The 7369-nt window shown below is 34.7% G+C and overlaps 1 pseudogene; it reads left to right on the top strand.

Annotated features, from left to right (window-relative positions):
- The first annotated feature begins 1432 nt into the window (after nucleotides 1–1432).
- Nucleotides 1433–6852, top strand: LOC109108018 (annotated as a pseudogene).
- Nucleotides 6853–7369: the final 517 nt, after the last annotated feature.

Genomic DNA, 7369 nt, shown 5'->3' with positions numbered 1-7369 from the left:
TTGATAAATAATTTTCCTGAAATAATATTAATGTTGCTTACAGTCATGTCTTGTGGTGACTTGTAATGTTTTTCTGTCTGCAATGTTGTATAAATAATTAGCTGAAAGCAGATCCATTCAAAATATATCATACAACCACACCAAACTCTACCTTTGACAAAAAATACAGATTTTTTTTTATGTATTTCAAAATGTTTAATATATATTCACAAAATATATATATCATAAAGTTGTGAGGAGAAGTTGAAGCGTCAAGAAAAATGAAGTGAAAATGAATCTCTAATGAGTCTCTAATGGACCTCTATTGGATACATGTGGTCATTGCACTTTAATTCCTTGGCTTAACTAGAAGAATAAAGTTTTTCGACTAACCTCCAGATGGCAGTATTCTATCCCTAACACATAGAGCAATGTCCAAAAACTATTTAGATTTAATTAAGATCATCATTTAAGTGATTTTTTTCTTTAAAAAAATCATATTTCATGTGACAATTTATGGTCTCGTTATGTAATTGTGCAGTAAATAGGTAAAGAACTTCAAAATTTCCAAAAAAAAACACAGCATAAATGTATAGTTGAGAAGTAAATAAAAACATGATATATGGTTTTCCATATAAAACATTTATATTTCCTTATACAATCGCTCTTTAAATGTTTTTAACAGTGATTAAGGGTTTAGTTTTTCCTGTCGTTCCAAGCCCAAGACTTAATCTTCAAATTACATACGGTAAATATACTATTTATATGATTTTTGATTATTGATTCAAATACCCAAGACAGAGCTGATTCAGGGATTTCTAGAACTGTTACCTTTCACCATTTTGTGGACTCTGAAAAAACTGAAAATGCTCTTTATTTTGTCCTCAATGGGGACTTGTACCCCTGCTGTTTCCCAAGCATGCAACTTTAAGGGGAAATCATGACAGCGTTCCCACAAAACAACACAGTTAGCTTTCTCACGTATCTGATTATATTGAACAAACTAGAGGTCGACCTCTAGAACAAACCCTGATGTTATTCTCTAGGTTTACACACTGTCAAAGTGTGCTATAGCAAAGAAAAAGATGGTTAAGAAAAAGTTAAAGGAAGACAGTAATCTTAAAATGTGTTTCATTAAATTAACAGGTTTATACAGTTCTATCTGTCTACATTTTATTAAAAAAAAAAAAAACATAGCATTTAATAGCATTTAGGGCAACTGGGATGTTTTTCTGGCTGCTGGGCTCCCAGCTGTACCTCTCATTCAAGTAGTATTTCACATGCATACTGGTTATTTTTCATTTGTAATTGGTTGAAGTATGCATTTATTAAATCAATATTGTTTATATAACATCTGTTTTTTTTCTATATGTTATACACATTCTAGTTTTGTCAAATGTTAATTTGTAAATTCAAGAAGACAGATTACTTCAGAAACTACAGAGAAGCGATATGAAATATTTCTGTCTTTTTCTCAGTATCATCAGCAGGAAGAGAAAGAGAGCAGCATCTCCAATATCTAGCTGTGAGTCTATGAAGAGTAACAACTACATTCATCATCCCCCTGATCTCAGTGATGGACCTGTGACCTCTGACTCTATGTGAGTATCATGTTTTAGTCCCCTGAATTTGGTAATGACGCAGTGACCTTTGACCCTTTCTGAGTATGATCATGTGGGGTGGGACATTTGACACAAGAGCCAAGAATGTGCAATCAACCAATCAATAAATGTAAAAAATCTTATTTCTGCAAGTCCTTTAGTCAGAAATAATTAGTGCATCAGATAAATAAAAATCATGAAAGTAAACTTTAAAGAAAGAATGTGCTTTCTTTTTGTGCTTTATGCGGTTTTTCTCTATTGGATTTCTGTGACAGTAAATCTGGAATTTATTTTGAACCAATAATCAGAACACAAACAGTTGCAGGATGACATTTTTATCTGACTAGATTATAACTAATCTCTTTCTATTAAAAATGTTGTTGTGGTTGATACAAATAATTACATTATAACTATATTCATTGAATTCTGATAGGGTGGCGTGGGATTTATCCTGAGCGCTCAAATAACATTGTGTATAAAATAATGATCCAGAGCCTCTGTGTTTTGCCAAGCAGAATATAAATCAGAGGTTTAGAGATGAACAGACAAGGGTCTAAATGTGTTTATTTGTAATTCACTACTAAGTGATTATTGAGTGAATATAATTGCAATCACTTTAGCTTATAACACTTATCAACAACAAAAGATAAATTATTACAAAGTATTTAAATAAATATTTATTAAATTACCGCCAAGTAACAGCAAAAAAAATACAAAAAATATATCTGCGAATTTTTTTTTTTTTTTTATTCTTAGGGTGTTGTTGTTATTCATAGAAGGGTTGGTCATAACAGAATCAGAAACGCCAAATGGGTCAGTGTGTGTAGCAAAAGGTCTGTTGTTGGCATGCAATGTAGATGAGGAGTCTTGTTCTCTGTTTTACCATATGTGTGCTGTCTGAATGTCCTGTTTTACCATGTGTACAGTATATACATGTTCAGTAATCATTTAAATAAAATGCAGGTCATTATCTGCCTTCAGATGCGTGCTGTGCATTAATAAACTACAATGCATATGAAACAATCTTGTTCCTTGGAACAAAACATTGAGAAACTCAATTTGTGATGTCAGGAAGTAAATTGGCCACAATAGACAGAAATTGTGTTATAATTACAAGGAGTCTATTAAATGATCAATTGTAGGCTAAATGTAGTATACATTTTTTAATAAATAATTTAATATTAGAGGCTTTTAAATATTTTATCTATTTTGATAAAGGTATTTTCTGGTTGTTTTTGAGTCTCTGTTCTTCTAAATTTATTTTCAGTGCTGGGAGAGCTGACCAGATCAGATATGTGTCCTCTCAGACCTCCACATCCTCCTACAGTCAGAACCACATCAGTCATCATGAAACAGAAGCAGCTCTGCAGCTTGATTCTCATCAACCAGTGCATGATGATCTACAGAGAGTCAAAGACCAGCACAAGACTAGCATGAAGAACAAGTATGAGAGCTTATTTGAGGGAGTCAAACTACAAGAGAATCAAAACCCTCCTGAACAGGATTTACACACAGCTGTACATCATAGAGGGAGAGAGTGAAGGAGTGAATGAAGAACATGAGGTGCTACAGATGGAGAAAAGTTACAGGACACTCCAAGACACTCCAATCAACTGCAATGACATCTTTAACCCTTTACCTGAACCTGGATATGATGAGATGAGAAGAAAGAGTAAAGACAAAATAAAGACTGTTCTTACTAAAGGTATTGCTGGAATTGGAAAAACTGTCTCTGTGCAGAAGTTCATTCTGGACTGGGCAGAGGGAAAAGCCAATCAGGATGTAGATTTCATGTTTGTGCTTACATTTAGAAAGCTGAACTTAATTAAAGATCATCTGTACAGTCTTCACAGACTTCTGCTTGACTTTCATCCTGAACTTCAGCATCTGGACTCAAAGATTTATGATGAATGTAACGTTGTGTTCATCTTTGATGGTCTGGATGAAAGCAGAATTTCACTGATGTTTTCAGACAGTCAGAAAGTTTCTGATGTGACTGAGATTTTCATCAGTGTGTCTGTTGATGTCAAACCTCCTGAAAGGAGATCTGCTTCCCTCTGCTCTCATCTGGATCACCACCAGACCAGCAGCAGCCAATCAGATCCCCTCCAACTACATTAACCGTGTGACAGAGATTCAGGGATTCAATGACCCTCAGAAGGAGGAATATTTCAGGAAGAGAATCAGTGACGAGCATCAAGCCAGCAGAATCATCTCACACATCAGAAGAGCAAGAAGCCTCCACATCATGTGTCACATACCCGTCTTCTGCTGGATCTCATCCACTGTGCTTCAAAACATCCTGAAACAAGATCTCAGTGCAGAAATCCCTCAAACTCTGACTGAAATGTACATCTACTTCCTGCTCATTCAAACAAATATGAGGAACCAGAAGTATGAAGAGAGAGGCCCAGAGAAACTCCTGCAGTCCAACAGAGAAGTGATTGTTAAACTTGCTGAACTGGCTTTCAGTCAGCTGATGAAGGGCAATGTGATGTTTTATGAGGAGGACCTGAGAGAGAGCGGCATAGACGTCAATGACGCCTCAGTGTATTCTGGGATCTGCACTGAGATCTTTAGAGAGGAATCTGTGATTTATCAAAGGAAGGTTTACAGTTTTGTACATCTGAGCTTTCAGGAGTTTTTTGCAGCACTGTATGTGTTTTACTGCTATTTACACAAAAACAGTGAGGTTCTGAAAATGTTCCTGACAGGAAAATCCAGAACTCAGTGTGAGAATGTTACTCTGGATGTGTTTCTGAAGGGAGCAGTGAATAAAGCCTTAAAGAGTAAAAATGGACACCTGGATCTCTTCCTTAGGTTTCTTCATGGCGTCTCACTGGAGTCCAATCAGAGACTCTTACAGGATGTACTGATACACACAGAGAACAACCCAGAGAGCATCAAGAAAATAACCCAAAACCTCAAACGAGGTCAGAAAAACAACGTCAGTCCTGACAGGTGGATAAATCTGTCACACTGCTTGATTGAGATGAAGGATAACTCAGTTGTTGAAGAAATGCAGGCATTTTTAAATTCTGGAAATACAAGTAAAAGTCTTACTCTTGCACAATGCTCAACTTTGGCAAACATAATCCTGATGTCAGAGGAGGCGCTGGATGAGTTTGAGCTTAAAAAAATCACCACTAATTCAAAAGATGGGAGATGGAGACTGTTACCTGCTGTGAGGAACTGCAGAAGAGCTCTGTAAGTGTGAAAATACAAACATGCAGTAGTTACATTTGATAAAATTTGATGGTGGTGAATAGGATCTTCTGGGTTTGTTTACAAGCATACAGTGTAAATTATTGCAGTTAAGTGCTGTTTTTTATTCATTACCAAATTAATACAATAAATATATTTTATAAATAAATGATTTAAAAAAATGATTTTTATAAAAGGTGTACACTTTGTAAACATAATCAAGCTATGAGTAAAACTAATACATTGGAAGGCAGCTGTTAATGTGAATAAATGAATTAAAAATATATATTTTAAGGAAACATTTATTACAGACTGGTGGTGCACAATATTTTTGGAATATCATTTATGCAGATAAAGGCCCAATATAAACATTATCCTGCTATGTTTTTTCAGGAAGATAAACAGATGCTTATTTTTGTTCTAGCTACCTGCTTTATAAGGACTATTGTCAATTTTTTAGCAATACTCAGTGGTTTCCTTTTTACAGTATGATCTTATTTTTGAATTGATTTAGTTAATATTCTTAAATCGGACAGTAAGGTTCAGTTCACACACCACTGCTCTCCTGCTGGTTATACTACAACTTTCATTTTGAATGTAATTGCTTTGGCACATTTGTTATGATTTTTTTATTAAGAAAAATAGTTAATAACTTTACTGTAACACACTGTACTTTCATCAAAATCCAATAGCCAGACAAGTTTCAATTCTTCCAGCAACCTGTCACTCATGAAACATTCACATTAATCAGTAAATAACAATGATCCAAAAATAAAATCAGTTCCAAAAGGACAAAACCAAGTCCCACACTTTTCTCTTTCAAGAAGTTGTTTCACACTGGTGTGTCACAAGACCATCACAATTTCTGGTTCATGCAGATTTTGAAGTGCTTTTGGGCATTCTGTGTATCTTGGCCAAGTCAGCTCATTCATTTTTAAAGTTTTTCCAGCCTTGGCTTATGATTCTCTAAACATATATTTCAGCTAGAGTGCTGAATTTTAGTGAACTTGTCAGTAAATATTTACATTTGTTTAAAAAAGAATCTATCCAAAGTCTTAATTTAAAATATATAAATAAACACCCAGACTACACAACTCTATAGAGAGCCAAAACAAGGGCATATTTGCACTGTCTGATGATATTATCTGAAATCGTATAATCATATAATATGTATTGACACATAAGGTCTGCTACACAAGGGAATTTTACAGTCTTGCGATCTCATGGATAGACCTGTTCATCAACATGTCCTCCCTGTTTTCAGATTGACAGGCTGTGATCTCACTGACCGACACTGTGAAATTGTGGCTTCAGTTTTACAATCATCAAACTCCCTGAGAGAGCTGGACCTGAGTCACAATCACCTGCAGCATTCAGGAGTGGAGCTGCTCTGTGCTGGACTGAAGAGTCCAAACTGTCAACTCAACATACTGAGGTTTGTGTTTCACATTGATTCAGATTTTAATATATATTCTTTGATGTGTTTTTTTATGTATATACTTTAAGGCTTGTTCTACCTGTTCTCTAATTCATGAGTGTTTTATGGTCAAGATCTATTGAAAGACATTAATAAAAAAGGATGAGAACATGATGATAATGTGGTGATTAATAAATCATCGATTACTCCACACATGAAGTTATAATTTCTTTCATACAATATTGTGATGTAACCTTCACATTCATGTTCTATGCAGACACCTTCTTATCAGAAACATGAGACAATGCATTAAATGCTCTCAAACATCAATTTCTAACTATGCATAGTGTATGTAATTAATTATTTCTCATTACCCTCTTTAGATTGGCTGACTGCAAACTCACTGATCAGTGCTGTGAAACTGTTGCTTCAGTTTTACAATCATCAAACTCCCTGAGAGAGCTGGACCTGAGTAACAATCATCTGCAGGATTCAGGAGTGGAGCTGCTCTGTGCTGGACTGAAGAGTTCAAACTGTCAACTCAACATACTGAGGTTTGGATTTCACACTGAATCCAATTTTAATAATAATGTGTGATTTATATATATTCTGGTTTTATAAATACAGCTAGCAGATTCTTTCATGTGTTTTGTATTTGTATAGTTCAAGTTTTCTTCCACATGTAATTACTTACTCTAATTCATGAGTGCTTTATGGCCAAAAGCTATTAAAAGACATAAATTATGAAAACAAGATGATAATGTGGCCATTAATTTATCCCACATATGAGGTTGTGATCATAACTGTTAAACAAGATAACTGAGTATCACAGTGAGATGTTAACCATTTCATATTATATTCATATTATATGCATATAAGACACCTTCTTATAAGAAACATGAGGCAATGCATACATTTCTCTCAGACATTATTTTCTATTGTGTATGTAATGAATTATTTTACACTGTTTAGATCGGCCAGCTGTAATCTCACTGATCAGTGCTGTTGAATTTTGGCTTCAACTCTACAATGATAATTCCTATAATACCAGTGAATGTAGAAAAGCAAAGCATCTCTGAACGTGTAACATGTTAAAACTTGATGCAGATTGGCTGCAACAGCAGCAGATAATAACAGGAATGTTAGGATACAATGGGCATTGGCTCAG

The sequence above is a fragment of the Cyprinus carpio genome, chromosome B3, assembly GCF_018340385.1.
Source record: "Cyprinus carpio isolate SPL01 chromosome B3, ASM1834038v1, whole genome shotgun sequence".
NCBI classification, from domain to species: Eukaryota; Metazoa; Chordata; class Actinopteri; order Cypriniformes; family Cyprinidae; genus Cyprinus; species Cyprinus carpio.
This window is presented reverse-complemented; position numbering and strand designations above follow the sequence as displayed.